Source organism: Tenrec ecaudatus, chromosome 3 (assembly GCF_050624435.1).
Source record: "Tenrec ecaudatus isolate mTenEca1 chromosome 3, mTenEca1.hap1, whole genome shotgun sequence".
Taxonomy (NCBI): domain Eukaryota; kingdom Metazoa; phylum Chordata; class Mammalia; order Afrosoricida; family Tenrecidae; genus Tenrec; species Tenrec ecaudatus.
Genome location: NC_134532.1, coordinates 174,051,932 through 174,068,081, shown reverse-complemented (window position 1 = coordinate 174,068,081; position 16,150 = coordinate 174,051,932). Strand labels below are relative to the sequence as shown.

The following is a 16,150-nucleotide window of genomic DNA, read 5'->3' as shown; positions in this document are numbered from 1 at the left end:
ACAACCTTACTACCGTTTACAACCATTACCATGATGTTTAACAAGGCTAACAATTCTCTTTATGAATTAAACCATATTAAATTTCTATTTCCATAGGTTCAAAAGTGGTTGAATATTAGCATTTCCAGATGGTTCTATTTCACTTGGCTCCTCACCATTTCACAGAGGGATGTATTATTGAAGTTTCATAAAATAATATGAATGAATTTTGAATTCAGTGCAGTTTTTTCATGTCAAGCTCTGGTTTGCAGAACATATTAGCTGGTGAAAATACTGACAGGCTCCTTGGATTCTACTCAAAGGTCATATTAGCTGCAAAGGGACATATTAAACATGTGGAGTCCTTATGCAGGCTGCTAACTGGATGGTGGGACATTTGAATTCAATCAGAGGGACCTTGGAAGAAAGAGTGGGTGATGTACTTCTGAAAAACCAGCCATGGAAGAGGAACATGATAGAGAACATTGGTATTTTGGCACAGACAAGGCTGTCACTGATCAGAATCAACTCAATGGCAACTGGTTAAAACCTAAGCCCAACCCCAAACCAAACTTAGTACCTTCAAGTCGATTCCATTCATAGAGATCCCATATAATCTCTGAAGCTGTAAATCTTTATAAGAACAGAAAACATCATCTTTCTCTCCAAGAGTGGTTGGTGAGTTTGGACTGCTGACCTTGCATCTAGTAGCCCAATGAGTAAGTAACACGTGAGGCCATCAAGGTTCCATGGTTACTAGTTATATGCTGTTAGTGTTGGTACCATCAAGTTGGTTCAGACCCCTAGCAACACTATGCACAACCAAACAAACACCTCCCGGTCTTGCCCCATCCTCATAGCTTTTCCTACCGCTGAGCCCATTGTTGCAACCATGGCGTCACCCATCTCCTTGAGGACTTTCCTTACCTTTGCTGCCCCTCTAGTTATATGAGGGGGCTTCAAAAAGCTCATGGAAAAATCCACTATCTCTTCACTCAATTTGCCTATGACCTTTTGGAAGCCCCTTTGTAGATGAGGGGTACCCCCACCAAAAAAAAAAACACCGGAATTTTGTTTTCAAAGTTACTTATTTAAATTTTTTATAAAACAAACTTATCATCTTCAAAGTACTCTCCATTACACTTAATACATTGGTCAAATCTGTTATACTGTTTTTGGAAGCACCTTGGAAACATTTTTCAAACTCATCTGTTTTGATGGTTGACAACACCTCCCTCATTTTTCTCCTCACCTCTTCTACATCATCAAATCACTGTCCTTTCATGTCCATCTTCATTCTTGGAAAGAAAAAGCTTCACAGAACGAATGAGATCAGGTGAGTAAAGTGCATGGAGCAAGAGAGGCATACTGTTTATTTGCCAAAAACTGGTGCACTGAGCTGGTTGTATGAGCAGGTTCATTGTCGTGGTGGCAAAACCCCATCTGCCACAAATCAGGCGTTTTTTGCTACACACTGTTACAAAATCTTTACAGAATCTCTAAATAGAAAACTTGATTAACAGTCAGACCTGGTGGAATGAACATTTTCTACATTTTCGTCTGTTTAAGAAGTTGACGGACATCCAGAATGAGGTCTGTCGGAATTGACCTTTTTTGAAATGAGAAAATCACTAAGTTTTCCCCCAAACGCTCCTCTTGTAACCTGTGTTCAATGTCACAACAGTTTCTGTGGCATTTTTCCTGAGCAGAAAACAAAATTTCATAGCTGCATGCTGTTCTCGTCAATTGGGATTGGGCATCACAAAAAAATGAAGTTGGAGCCAGTTTACTGTGACCAGATAGAACCTTCCAAGGTGACACCACTGGGTGCACTAACTCAGAGCAAGTTGCTAGATGCTCACCTGGCAGAAAAATGCAAACTATGAAAGTTCTGCCCAGTGGAAGTTTAATGTGGTATTTTTTGAGGGGGGGCAGGGTACCCCCCTCACATATGAAGAAGGTGAATTGGGACAGGCTTGCAGCTATGTTAGCTAACAGTGCATGACAGAGTCCCCAACAGCCCCAACAAAATATTCCCTTGGCTGCTCGCTGGCTCCTTTAGCTGGAAGCACAGGCTCCTTCATATGCTCTTTGGGTACCTTTTCATGATGAACTCTATTTACCTCATCCTCTTGCCACAATTCCATCTTTGCAAAATGAGTTGTCTTCACCAAGGTCCCATGTAGCTGCGCTGGAGGCTGAGAGACCATTGTCTTACAATAGGTACACGATCTGATATTTAGGATCACTGATTTGTAAGTAATAATATATTATATCCTCAAAGTGAAAATAGCTTAAAAAGGAGTCTTAGATCTCACTTTCTTAAAGGCATCCGGTCTTATTTACTTAGGGCATTTGTCACTGTCATTGCATTTGTCACTGTCAGGGCATTGCATTTGCTGTTATCATAGTAATTCAAATGCATTCATTCTTCCTCAATCTTCCTAATGTCCAATTTCACATGCATATGAGGCCATTGAAAATCCTAAGACTTATGTCAAGTACACCTTAGTCATCCCTATTTTCGACACTCTCAAGAGGCCTTGTGCGGCAGGCTGACCCAGTACAATACCTCCTTTGACCTCATGACTGCTGCTTCCATGAGCACTGACTGTGCTCTTTGAAAACTTCATTCTTCTCTCCATTTATCGTGATGTCACCTATTGGTCCAGTTGCGAGGATTTGGGTTTTCTTTACATTTTTCACTCTAATGGGCCCAGCTGAGTGTAAAAGTGAGCCTGGCCATCCCAAGTGTTTCCTTCCCATGGTTCTTGCTCATCGACTCTCTCCAACCCCACCCTTCCCTCGGGCATAAAAAGCTCCTGTGTCATAGACCTCATCACCGCTTCTGTTCAAACTTGCCAATAAGGAGGACACATGATGCTCTCCCAACCCCAGTCACCAGTCTCCACCTGAGGGTGCATCTGCGAAGGGCCTTCTTTATGTAGGTGCTGTCCTTCCCATCCTCAGAACAGTCAGGCAGGCTGCGCTTCCCAATAAAGCCTGTCACTTCATACCTGAGTTTTGGCTTGGTTGTTTTTCTATCCCACGTGTCCAGTAAACATTAAAATCAAGAGAGAGAGAGAAACCCGTGATGATGTGACCAAGACTAGCGCCTCATCTACAGGTGACAAGTTTCGTTGCCTGAGGGGTCTGCGCCGCCTTTTTTTCAGAATTCAGTAAAACATTTGACAGTGAGGAATGCCCTTTCCTGCGCTGGGAGTCACACTGTTAAGATAATAAAAACTGAAAATGAAAAACCACTTGGTGCACCGCTGTAGGAAACAGTAGATGTTGTTTTGGTGTACAAAAGAGTTCCCATTTCAAATATAATTTGAAGGGGAAATTCAGGAAATCTTAAAAGATAACCCAAAGGCAGGGGCACACTATCTTCATGCAGGAAACCACCAAGCCAGGGTGGAAATGGTGCCCAGCGTCCAAGGGTTCACAGTTGAGATGGGAGCTAAGTAGGGTATGGCGTGGGAGGGAGTGTGCAAAACTGTCATGAAAGCATGATTGGTGGCAGATCAATACATCACAGCAACATGTGTGACAACTGAAGTAAGAACAGGAACATGATTGGGACATGTATTGTTAGAAACATGGGCTTCAGTGTTTGGTTCTGAGTCTTCCAACCAAGACAGTCAGGACCCAACTGATCGGACATGACACATGACTATGTGATGTCCCTGTACTGACCCAAAAAGGTGAGTTCCACCAAAGACACACCTAGCTAATGCTAAGGACACACCAGACACCAGACACACCACACCAGTCTCTGCTCAGACAGAGACCACCCCTCCCTGGGCTAGCCAGAGGGTGGAGACAATCCACAGGTCCAGACATTCTCCCTGAGGGCAAGGTTATCTACATCCTTGGACAATCATCAGAAAGCCTTCAGTGGAGGCTAAAGGTATGTGGGGAAACTGCAAATGAACTTTGGGTTGCCACTGCCATCCACACCATTGTGCAAACCAGGGCGCTCAGCATTTAAGCTTTAATACAATGTACAATATTCTTGGGGCCAAGCATACTGTGTTGTTTTATGTGCTGCGGATTAAAGCAGAGGGCTGAAAGAATGACAGTGTTTCATTTCCACATACATCCGGCTGAGAAGTTATTACTTTATACAGATTTGTCTCAGAACTTCTTAGGCTGTTGCTACTAATGATAATCCTTGAATCGGTTTAAGAAAAAACAAACCAAATTTACTACCACCGGTTCAGTTCCCACTCATACCAACCCTGTAGGACAGAGTAGAACTGCCCATAAGGTTTCTAAGGCTGTACATCTTGACAAGAGCAGAGTGGCTCGTCTTTCTCCTTTGGAGAAACTTACCCACCTTGTGGTTAGGAGGCCAATGCTTAACCCAATCTGCCAGGCAGGCTTCTTGTTTAAGAAAAGCAAGGGTCAGGGAGATAGATCTCAGTGGGTTGATAAGAAGCCAAACCCTGCTGTTGAATTGATTCTGACTCATGGGGACCCTATGTGGTACACAGGAGATCTACTTCACAGGGCTTTCCTGGCTGTGTTTTACAGGTTGGGCTGCTAAGCACAAGGTCAGCAAAACCACCAGCTGCTTCATGGAAGAAAGACAAGGCTTTCTTGTCCTGTAAATATTTCCTGTCTTAAACCAAGCAGTGCAGTTCTACCTGTCCTATAGGGTCACTGTGTTAGGCTGGTTGACTAGAGAAACAATCCCAGAGACATTCGTATATGTGTAAGAGATAGTTTTACAGCAAAGAGCAATTGTGCACTGAGAAAACATCCCAGCCCAGTCCAGATCAAGTCCATAAGTCCGATATTAGCCCATATGTCTGATACTAGTCCATAAATTCCTCTTCAGACTCATGTTGCCACTCACAATGATGCTGAATGCAGGAAGATCACAGGCTGATGGGTAAAAACTCTTGTGGATCCAATGGTTGTGGAAGCATCACAGGGCTGTCTCCGCCTCATGATTCACTCAAGTCTCAGCATAGAGCCACATGGTTTGTCCACCAGAAGACAAAGGCAGGGGAGCAGGTATAAGGGGAATGGCCCCCTCTATTGATAGCACAATCAAGAGAGAGTAAGTTCCCAGAATCCTCCTGAGAAGACCACACCCACAAGAAGGCATCATCAGGCCTGATTGACAGGCCAGATTCCACCCCTAGACTAATTTATCAAGTTGACCTGAAATTATGTAACTACCACAGTCATTATGAGTCAAAATCAACTTGATGGCAGTGAGTTGAGTGTTTTGGATCCTTAAGAAAGTAGATCAGCAGACCTTTCTTCTGTGGCGCTGCTGCTGGATAGTTTGACCTGCCAGTACAGGTACCTCATCGTAGGTTGCTAACTATCACTTACTAAACACGTAGTATGTTCTTTAAGGAGCCTCAGGTTCACTTAGAGTTAGCTGCTCCTCAGGGAAAGACGGGACTATCTGCTCCTGTCAGGCATGACACTCTTGGCCACCTAATACGGGGTCACCATGAGTCAGAATGGATTCCATGGCAGGGATTTTGTTACTGCTGATTTTACGTAGGAGCCCTGGCAGCCTGGTGGAGTATGTGTTAGGCTGTTAATTGTGAAGTCGGCAGTTTGAAACTACCAGGTGCTTCAAGGGAGGAAGATGCGCTTTCTAACTCTCATACAGATTTGCAGCCTTGGAAACCCACAGGGCCGGTTCTACTCTGTCATCTGGGTTTGCTAGACATCAGTCAACTTGAGGGTCGTGAGTTTGTTTGTTCTGGTGTTTTTGTTATCCTGTGCTGTACAGGCATCAGGGTGGTGCAAATGGTCATGTGGTTAGCTGCTAACTGAAGGGTTGACAGTCTGAGCCCGCCTGGTGATCTATGTTTGAAAACATAGCCATTGAAAACCCTAGTAAGCACAGCTTGATCTGACATACATGAGGTCACTGTGATGGCAATTGGTAGCAGTGTGTGCTACACAGTGATAAACATTTCTGCCACATAGTTCTCCATTGGATCCACTTTACATATGGGGTTTAGAGATGTAACTCAAGGTCAAGTACCTAACAATTTTCCCTTGTAACTAACAAGCTATGTGTCCCAATTGGCAGAGCTGAGATTTAATGACAGGTCAGACCTAAACATTGGAGTAATCTACCATATGTTTCTCCCTGATAATTAATTACAAGCTCATTACTTTTGAAAGCCAACGTAATTTTCCAGATGGTAAACATGAAGGTCCCTTATATTGATTTTATATTCTGCCCCTTCATGGAAGAAAAGGCCTGAAGTGTTACTTCCATATATATTCCATATATATTCTATATACTTAGAATATTGTTTAGACTCCATGAGACTCTAACTCCAAAGGCAAACCCACTGACACAGAATTGATTCCAATGCATAACAATTCTGAAGCACAAAGTAGAACTGTCCTTTTAGGTTTCTGAGACTATAATTCTTTATGGGAATAGATAGCCTCATCTTTATTCCTATAAGTGGCTGGTGGGTTTGAACTACTGACCTTTCAATTGGCAGCCCAATGCATAACCCATCCTAATACCAGGCTTCCTTTCAGGAGACTATAAGTAAATAAAAGTTTAATATATTTCTGAGATTACATGAAAGAATATATATTTTGAGTCTAGAAATGACTGTGTGTGGATGAATATATGCATATAGCTCAGTAGGTAATGGCTTAATGACTAAAACAAACAAACCAAATTAATTGCCTTCAAGTCAAAACTGACTCATAGCACCCCCATAGGACAGGGTAGAATTACCCATTTGGGTTTCTGAAGCTGTAACTCTTATTTTTTAAAATCATTTTATTGGGGGCTCATACAACTCTTACCTCAATCCATATATACATCCATTGTGTCAAGCACATTTGTACATTAGTTGCCATCATCATTTTCAAAACATGTGCTTTCTGCTTGAGCCCTTGGTATCAGCTCCTCGTGCGTTCTCCTCCCTCCCCACTCCCTCCTTCTTCATGAACCCTTGATAATTTATACATTATTATTATTTTCTCATCTCTTACACTGTCCAACACCTCCCTTCAACCACTTTTCTGCTGTCCATCCCGGGAAGGAGGTTATGTGTAAATCCTGGTAATCGGTTCCCCCTCTCTACCCCACCCTCCCTCCACCCTCCCGGTGTCGCCACTCTCAACGTTGTAACTCTTGACAGTCATAGAAAAGCTCATCTTTTTCCTGATGAAACTGTGAATGGTTGTTTTGAACTGCTGACTTTATGGTTCGCAGTTCAAGGCATAACCACTATGTCAGATTATTTTATTTTTCACAGAATGGAACTAACTCTCAAGAGAGAAATTGGATATTAAGGGAACGTTTTCAAAAACAAATAAGCAAACCTCTTTTAATAGTGGTCATTTGCAATGGCATTTACAAGTATGAATTGGAAAAACTTGATTAAACATTTAAATGATAGAAGCAATACAAGTTCCTTTGATTCAATAAATGACGCCAGTGCAAATAGAAAGCTAGCTTTCTTGATACACTCTCCCACCTTCCTCCCACAGAGTGAACCGTTTTGAGGCGTATCTGTGTTAGTCTGGGCTGACTAGAGAAACAAATTCATAGACACTCATATTTGTATAAGAAAGAGCTTTACATCAAAGAGTAATTGTATATTAAGAAAATATCCCAGCCCAGTCCAGATCAAGTCCATAAGTCTAATATTAGCCTGTAAATCTGATACCAGTCTATAAATTCTTCTTCAGACTCACACAACACATTCAAGGATGCCGAGTGCAGGAGGATCACAGGTCAGTGGGTGGAAAGTCTGTGGATCCAGTGGCAGTGCTGGTGTGGGTGTCTCCATGTGGCTCCTCCAGCTCCAGGGCTCTGGCTCCATCAGAAAGGGAGAGTGTGTGTCCTGCCTCCAGGGAGGAAGACTGGAGTTCCCAGAATCCTCAGAGGAAGGCCATGACCACCCAGAGGCCTCATTGGCTATGACCTGATTGATAGGCTAGATTCTACCCTTTCCCTCAAGTTGACAGGAGATTATGTTACTGCCACAGTATCCTACTATATATTTACACAAATAGCCAGTTCCCTGCTTTAGCTGGCAAGGCTCATTTCCTGCAAGACATCCCCAAGGAGAAGCCACATGGACTTACCCCCATGCAGCCCTGGGTGCTGGAGCAGCCATGTGGAGACCACTGCCAGCGCTGAGATGTTTACACATTCACTGATTCGGCTTTCCTTCTGCAGTCGGCATCACTGGGTGTGTTTTGTGAGATGGAGGCCTTTGTGGATTGGTGTCAGGCCTATGGGTCAACGTTGGACTTGTGGGCTTGGGCAGCACTGGGTTGGGATGTTTTCTTGATGTGCATTTATCCTTTATATAAAACAATCTCTTATACATATGAGTTTCCATGGATGTGTTTCTCTAAAGTACCCAGACTAACACAGCACTGTAATTCAGAAGCTTAAATATGGATTGTTATAATACAAACAATGTTTCCTGTTATTCTGTCACTGTATTATTACTTTTTTCACTTTTATGTTGTTAGGTGCCATTGGGTCTGTTCTAATAGAGCCCAGCATGAAGCACTGCCAAGTCCTGCACCCTCCTCTCAGTTTTAAACTACAACATGGAGATTTTCGGCTAGGACACCGATGTTTTTGTTTTTCATCTTTTTTTAATGAAAATGCTTTCCATTATTCTGACACCATTGCACTTTCTTTCCCTTAGATATAATTTGTATTTTCTTGCAAGACAAATATCTGAATCCCAGCCAGTGATTTTCAACCCTTGTTGCACATTAAAATTACCCTGAGAGCTAAAAAAAAAGCAAGTGAGAGAGAACAAAGGCTGCCAGAAGCTCACTCCCCAGAGATTCAGGTTTAATTGGTCTGGGTGGGGCCTTGGCATCCAGCTCCCCTGGTGACTGGGATGTGTAGAGTTAGAACTACCAGTTGGAGCAATCAAAGGGGCTGAGCAGAGGATGTCCTGAAGTGCCTGGTATGTCTTCCTGGTCAGGTTGTCTGCTGAGGTTACAACAGGCTCGCTGTTCTTCCCACATCTTTGGTCTCCTCAAGAAATCTGGTGTTCTGGTAAAGTTGTTTCACTGGAGTCAGAGACACTGGCACGACTGCCAAGACACTTGCTCTGCCAGGAATCCCCAGGCCATAGCTGACTGTCTGCTCTGCTGGCTGGGTCTATTCCCAGAGTTGGCTACACTCGAGAGATCTGCCTTTGCCTGCAGAGGGGATTCCGTAATAGGGCATGGGGGAAGCCACACCCAGAACTTGTTTCTGCCCACGTGGGAGAGCCCGGAATGGATGCCCGAACCTGCCCGGCCTCTCCTGCATGGTCTCCCCGGGTCAAACTCGGACCCCCTGTCCCAGCTCTTCACGTGCAGGGAAGCATTTGCCACACTGCCCAGTGTTCCTCTCTTCCGAATGAGGGATAAGACACCCTGCCCCTAATTCAGTGGGATAAAATTACACGGCACAGCCAGTAAGTTACAGGTTTGCTGTGCGTTATTGCGGCAGTGACTTCTGCCTTCTCTCAATACTCCTCCTGTTCTCAACGTTTGGTCAGACGTTTTTGAAAGACCGGACAGGTTGTTGGGTTTTATTTTGGAGTAAAAGAGGAGTCTCTCTCTCTCTCTCTCTCTCTCTCTCCTCTCCTCTCCTCTCCTCTCCTCTCCTCTCCCCTCCCCTCCCCTCCCCTCCCCTCCCTCCCCCTCCCCTCCCCTCCCCTCCCCTCCCCTCCCCTCCCCTCCCCCTCCCCTCCCCCTCCCTCCCCTCCCCTCCCCTCCCCTCCCCTCCCCTCCCCTCCCCTCCCCTCCCTCCCCTCCCCTCCCCCTCCCCTCCCTTCCCCCTCCCCTCCCCTCCCCTCCCCTCCCCTCCCCTCCCCTCCCCTCCCCTTCTCTCTCTCTCTCTCTCTCTCTCTCTCTCTCTCTCTCTCTCTCTCTCCTCTCTCTCTCTCTCTCTCTCTCTCTCTCTCTCTCCTCTCTCTCTCTCTCTCCTCTCTCTCTCTCTCTCTCTCTCTCTCTCTCTCTCTCTCTCTCTCTCTCTCTCTCTCTCTCTCATAAAGTTACATTATCCTGAGTGAGTGGTGAGTGAATAGAGAGACAAGCAATAAGAGAAAGTGTGTGCCCTCCCCGCCTTGAACCCCACTTTACTTTCTCGTTACAAAGCAGTAACATTACATTTTAGACGTTTAGCTGTGACCATTTGCCTACCTTTCAATAAATAATTGCCACATGGTTTCCGTCTGAGATGCGTGAATGGTGAAGCAACATTACAGCCAGCGAGGGCGAATGAAAGCAGCCCCCCACTGCAGGCAGGCAGGCAGGCAGGCAGGCAGGCAGGCGCGCTGTCACGAGTTAGAGGGGGAAGCGGGGGCTTCGGCCCCGCGGCGTGGGCACTGACCGGAGGGGCAGCGGCGTCCACAGCTGCAGCTGGGCGCTCGGCCCCGCCCCGCCCACGTCACGGGGGGCGGGGCGGGCGGGCGGTGGTTGGCGGAAGGCGGAGCTGCGGGGGAGCTGGGCCCCAGCGCCCGAGCCGCGGGGAGCCGCGGGGAGCCGGGGTGACTGCTCTGCGGAAGCTCGGCTCCTGTGCTCGGGGCGCCGAGGTTGGGAGCGGAGCGCGGCCGGGCCAAGATCGCCCCTCTCCCCGGCAACCAGCGATGGCTGGCCGGGGAGCGTAGCCTGCCTCCGCCCTTCGGATTTACAGTCGGATTTACAGTTCCTGCCGCGGGGCACCAGATCACCATGCGGGCATGAGCTCCGAGGGAGGCGTTGGTAAGAGTGGATGAGTGCAGCCGGCGCTGTTTCTCTGCGCTTTGCTGGTCTCCAGCCCCGCCTTCTCTCCCCGTGCTTCTTCATGCTCGGGTCCCCACTCCTGACGACTTGCGACGGGCCCACTCCGTCAGGGATGTCATTGAACTTGGGGCCCCCGTGCCTCTTCTTGCTCGGGTCCCCACTCCTGACGACTTGCGACGGGCCCACTCCGTCAGGGATGTCATTGAACTTGGGGCCCCCGTGCCTCTTCTTGCTCGGGTCCCCACTCCTGACGACTTGCGACGGGCCCACTCCGTCAGGGATGTCATTGAACTTGGGGCCGGGGGTGGGGAGAGGGGGACGAGAGAGCTGCCTCCAAACTCACCCAGTTTGCAGTCACTTTGAAGGGAGTCATAAAAAGGCAAATTTCACACACACACACACACACACACACACACACACACACACACACACGGACACACACACACACACCCCTTTGCCCTCCGTTGTGAACTTGTGCAGTGTAAACCACTTTGGGCCCCAAAGGTGAGGAAGTAGGAGGGTGATGGAACTCAAACCCCGTGAATGAAACACGCGATGACTGCCTGCCTAGGGAGGAAGAGACGTTTGTGTTGGAGCTTATTCAGAAATACTTTTCCTAGGAGGGCTGCGTTGAAGTTCGCGTGCTTCCCGGAAAACACTGAACTTTGAAGAATGTACTGACTCCCATCATGTTACGTTATCAGACTTGTGCTTCACCGTGCTGGGCAGACACATGGGTGGGTTCCGGGAGCGCTGCTGTCTGCTGGGAGGGCCTTTTAGACAGGATTTAGCTAGGCTCCTCTTACTCACAAAGGCAGGGCTGGCTCTGTGTTCAGAATGCGACCAGAAATAAAACCAGAGTTTCTTCTTGCTTTTAAAAAAAATGTTTTCCCCCAAGCAAAGTCTTTGCAAAGAGAACTACTTATAGTTTTTGACAAGGTGCTTTTGTTGTCTCTATGATTGATTGTATTCTAAAAGCAACTCCAAAGGAGTAATTACATTTTAAATTGAGTTGCAGCACATTTCTGTGAAGAGTACTATCATTACAAAAATAAAAGTTGACTTTAAAAAATCATTTTATTTGAAGCTCTTACGGATATTATAACAATCAATAATTCAATTAGATCAAGCGTAATTGTACAATTGTTGCCCCATCAGTTTTAAAACATTATCTTTCTTCTTAAACTTTTATATCAGCTCCCCTTTATCTCCTCCCTCACCCACTCAGCGGAACCCTTATTGTCTATATATCCTTTCACCTAAAATTCTGTCACTCATTCCCCTGGAGAGGGTTTATACTGTCATCATTGCTTCCAGTTCCCTCTCTCCCTGCTCTCTGCCCGTACCTTCAGGGAATCACCACTCCCATTACTGTTCCTGAAGGGCTTATCTACCTTGGATTTCATGCATCGAATGATCTTAATTATACAAAGGAACATGTACAAAGGTCTAACAAGATTAATGATGTAAAATTAAGACCATAATAGGAAGGGGAGGAAATAGTAAAGAACTAGAGGATAGTTAGGTGTTTCATCAGTGCTATACTGCACCCTGGCAAGATCATCCCTTCCACGTGGCCCTTCTGTGAGGAACTGTCCAGTTATCTTACAGGTGGGTTTGGGTTTCCACGTTGTCTACGCTCCTTCATGTCAACTTGATTGCTTGGTTTTGAACTCCTTACACCTGTTCCAGTCAGCATGTCATGATCGCACAGGCTGGTGTGTGCCTCTTCCATGTGGGCTTTGTTGCTCCCTGCTACATGACCGCTGTTTAACTGCAAACCTTTAAGACCCCAGAAACTATCTTTTAATAGCTGGACACTAGCAGCTTTGTTCACCACATTTGCCATTTTATCTTCAGCATTTGTGTTCTGAAGGTGACTATCATACATTTCCATATTATTAGAATAAATTATTCTTGTACTGAGATAAGAGTTAAATAGAGGCCCAAAGCGTATCTGCTTCCCTGTTGTATTTACACACACACAGACAATTAGACCTAACTATATATAGTTATATATTTATATATGCATATCTATATTTATACCTATATTATAATTTTTACTTTTTTGTTCTTTCCTCGTTTCCTTTCCTCTGTTGGCTTGTTAAGATCACAAATACAGCACATGGTTATTGTAACAGTGAAACCCATTGAGCATCCCAGGAGAACCATCCCTCTGACACACCCCAAGAACCAGTAACTACCCTTTCTTATTCACTCCAGTCCCAGAGAACTGCCTTGGGGTACTCTCTTTCTCTCTGAATGAGGTTGTGCTGTCCATACTGAAGAGGCACTGGGCACCATTCCAAAAGTTTCAGGGAGCTTCCCTTATAACATTGCTGCAGCTAATGTCACATTTGTTACATCGTGTGAGGAAGAGGGAGAATCCAACCTGTCACAGCATCCAGAGCCTCTGGCCGTGCAGTAGTGAGAACAGCATTTTTTCACTACACCTATTTAATGATTAATAAGAAATTGAATCATACTATTTTCAATGATGTTATCAATAAAATGAAGGAAAAGACACCATGTTCAATTATAATATGAAACAGAATACAAAAAGCTGTCGTCTGTTCGACAACTGTACTTCTTAGAATCAATTTTTGAAATTTAGCCTTAAAATTATCTCCACATTTAAGACTTGGTTGCTGTTTGACAGGTTTCCATTTACTGTTATATGTAGTTGGAAGTAGTCTTTTAAATGATGGGACATAAAAGAAATGCTACAATGATGTGGTGTAATAGGCTACGCGTTGGGCCCCTAACCAGGACGCATTAGAAGCAGGAGGCGTCCTGCTGCAGGAGAGACGTACAGTCTCCAGACCCAGCCGTGGTAGTTGTACTCTGCCTTCCGGGCTCACTCTGAGCTGGGATCAACTCCATAGCAGTGAGTTTGAGTTGAAGGAGTCGGACGGTGATTTTTGGGTTCTTAAACCAAATGGCGTAGTGGTTTACAACTTGGGCTGCTAGCCACAAGGTCAGAAGCTCGAACCCACCAGCCACGTCGGGTCAAAAACTCCTTCCATGAAGATTTACAATCTTGGGAACCGTGAGGAGCGGTTCTACTTTTGCTATGTGGGCTTGGTCTGAGTCAGAATGAACTCAATGGCAGTTGTTTGCTTTGATTTTTAAATAAATCACAATTAGTTAAGATATATTTAATAGGCTATCAGACCTTGAAAAGAATTGCTCAGCAGCTCTAAGAACTTATATGTTCTTGATGTATCATAACTTCACCTTTCTTGGTCAGTGGTTAGAAAGGCTGAGCCACTTTTCTTAGATTTTGAGTGTGCTCATAAGAACATATTCTCTCCGATATATTAAAAAGATTCTTATTTTATTTCAGATATCATCCTAGCTCTAAGCAAACAAACACACAACCACAAGCACATGGCTGCCAAGTGTTTTTTCCTGATCCATGATGACGCCATGTGTGGCAGGTTAGAAGCGGTCCGCAGGATGTTCTTGCTGTAATCTGTACAGAAGCAGTTCTGCAGGACTTTCTTCCGTGGTGCCACTAGCTCTGTACAAACCCCTGGTGCCACCAGAAGCCATCTGAGCCAGAGTGTTGTTGCTGGTCTTCCATCAAATTCATTCCGACTCAGGGAGACGTCATAAGTTTCAGAATAGGACTATTCTCCATGGGCTTCCCAAGTTGGTAGGCCTGTCCTTCAAAGTGCCCCTGGGTAGGTTTGACTTGCTATCTTAACCTTGTGGGGCTTAGTAGAGTACTTACCTGTTTGCACCGCTAATAAGTTTCATTTATTTTCAGCATAAGAAGGGATGGTGAAACTAATTTCCAAGAACATTCTGGCCTCAGTGGCATCTTCTTTTATGCTGTTTGATAAGGTGTTCATTAATATAACTATTCTAAACAATACTAAGCAGTAAATCATGGAACTATTTATACCCTTTGACCCAATAATCCTGAGCCTAGAAATATATTCCAAGGAAATTATGTTCACTCCATATGAAGCTTCATAAATGAATATGTTCATTTATACTGCAATGTGTTAAGTTGGAAGCATAATAATTGAGTAAATTAGTACCCTATGTATCTTTATTAGTAAAAGTCAGGCAGGAAAAATTAGTAAAATTGAGGTATCAAAGTTTTTTTTTTAATTTAATGAGACCCAAAGATACATGCAGTCTATAGAGAAAAGAGCACAACTTAATGCTTTATTATTATAAATGTATAAAATATATTTTGAAACAGACATATATAAAGCACGAATTTATTAAATAAATACTCATTAGGCTCTTACTATGTACCCAGCACTGTTCTAAACCGCATCAATGGACACGCATACCACGAATCCAGGGTTCCCTCACCATAGCATCCCTCTGAAATCTTTCACAATCTGAAATTACATAAAGAGACAAACGATTGTCATTAATTTATATAGGAAAAAATATTGTACATTCGGAAACCTAATTGTGCAGCCCATACCTAAAAGAGAACCTATCACATCATTAAGAAAACACATAAAATCTACACTAACACTAAAATGCAGCCCACTACTGTCTAGTCCAGTATTTCTCACAGTGGGTGTCCCGCCCCCTGAGGGGCAGTGGAGCAAACCAAGGGGCTGCAAAGGCAGATTATGGACGATTGCACAGCTCTTTGATTGCCTGGGGTGCCGAGTAGTTTTTTTGCCCTGGACAGAAGGCAGTTAGCAGTCAGTTTGGGAGCCCAGGAGTTAGTCCGTTCCCGCATATGATGACGCACACAGGGTCTCCAAGGCGGTAAATCTTTGTGCGGCCAGAGTCTCCTCTTCTCTCAAGGATCAGGGGGTGGGTTTGAACCACTGAACTTGCACTTAGCAGTCCAAAGCTTATCTGACAGCCCTGTGATTCAAAGCAAGGCAACTTGTTTTGGGAGGATGCTCAGCAAAGTTCCTGCAGAGCATGGCGATAGTACTTACGGCCAGCATGGGTGCTGCTGCTTTTTTTTTTTGGGGGGGGGTGGTTCTTTAAGGGCATTTTGAAAAATAATTACTAAAAGTCAAGTTGTTTTTCTGCCTTTTTTTTTTTGTAAAAATGACTGGGCTTTCAGGATTTTCCCCACATTAGCAAAACAGATACTAACGCAGGTCTTTTGTAAAAGTGAAATGGCATCAAGTTGAACTTTATTCGGAAGCAAACAGTGAAGGGGGGAGGGGGAGTGAGCTCTAGAACTGAAAGTGATGATACAACTCGTTTTAAAGGTGATTGAACCATGGGGGGGAAATGGAAAATGTTCTGAAATTGATTGTGGTAATGATTGTACAATTCTTCTTGATGTGATTGAACTATTGAATTGTGTGATGTATTGATTAAGTGCGGTTAAAACTGTTTTTTTTTAAAGAACTTTATTCAGTTATTTTTAGAGGAGAAAAAGAGTTGTACTTTCAATGACTGGATTTCTGAG

General features: G+C 44.7%; 2 protein-coding genes across 2 annotated transcripts in view; one reads left to right on the top strand and one right to left on the bottom strand.

Annotated features, from left to right (window-relative positions):
- COMMD8 (COMM domain containing 8) overlaps positions 1–10,339 on the bottom strand; it is a 63,496-nt gene extending 53,157 nt beyond the window's left edge. Inside the window, exon 1 of the mRNA XM_075544375.1 lies at positions 10,159–10,339. The gene's annotated coding sequence lies outside the window, so the exon portion shown is untranslated. The remainder of the gene's footprint in view (positions 1–10,158) is intronic.
- Positions 10,340–10,453: 114 nt separating this feature from the next.
- ATP10D (ATPase phospholipid transporting 10D (putative)) overlaps positions 10,454–16,150 on the top strand; it is a 130,649-nt gene continuing 124,952 nt past the window's right edge. Inside the window, exon 1 of the mRNA XM_075544373.1 lies at positions 10,454–10,719. The gene's annotated coding sequence lies outside the window, so the exon portion shown is untranslated. The remainder of the gene's footprint in view (positions 10,720–16,150) is intronic.